Below are 735 nucleotides of genomic sequence, written 5' to 3' on the forward strand. Positions count from 1 at the left end.
TGAATTGACTGGTTGTCACAAGAACAGGGAGTCATCGGCCTCATCTCATCTCATAATGTTTCCATTTCTTTCTTTCAACTAATGGAGTTGGTGCTCCCCGCTCTCTCCAGGAGACCCCAGGGTCTAGATGATAACCTGCATCCCTAATCCTAAGGGAGCCAAGAGCAGTAATGGTGGCCCTCTGTTTGCACTAGGTTACATTTTCCCCATATAAAGCTCTCAGAACTGTCACTGTGAATGATGTGCTGATTGGAGATAATGGTGACAATGATAATTTAATGATTGCACTTTGTACTTCTCATCTCCTCGTGGAATCACAGAAGGATTTATACATGTCCTTACTCAAAACAGATCCATTAGTTAAACTATTATGATATAAAAAGGCTACAGATAAAAGGCTGCCCTTTTAGGCCCCAGTGGGAGACAGTCAAGTTGACTTAGAAATCCCCGGCTGGGCGCAGTGGCTCATGCCTGTAATCCCAGCACTTTGGGAGGCCACGGTGAGTAGATCACCCTGAGGTCAGGAGTTTGAGACCAGCCTGGCCAACATGGAAAACCCCATCTCTACTAAAAATACAAACATTAGCTGGGCATGGTGGGCACCTGTAATCCCAGCTATTCTGGAAGCTGAGGCAGGAGAATCTTTTGAACCCAGGAGGCAGAGGTTGCAGTGAGCCAAGATCATGCCACTGCACTGCAGTCTGGGCGACAGAGTGAGACTCTTGTCTCAAAAAA

Source organism: Cebus imitator, unplaced genomic scaffold, assembly GCF_001604975.1.
Source record: "Cebus imitator isolate Cc_AM_T3 unplaced genomic scaffold, Cebus_imitator-1.0 Scaffold75, whole genome shotgun sequence".
Classification (NCBI taxonomy): Eukaryota; Metazoa; Chordata; class Mammalia; order Primates; family Cebidae; genus Cebus; species Cebus imitator.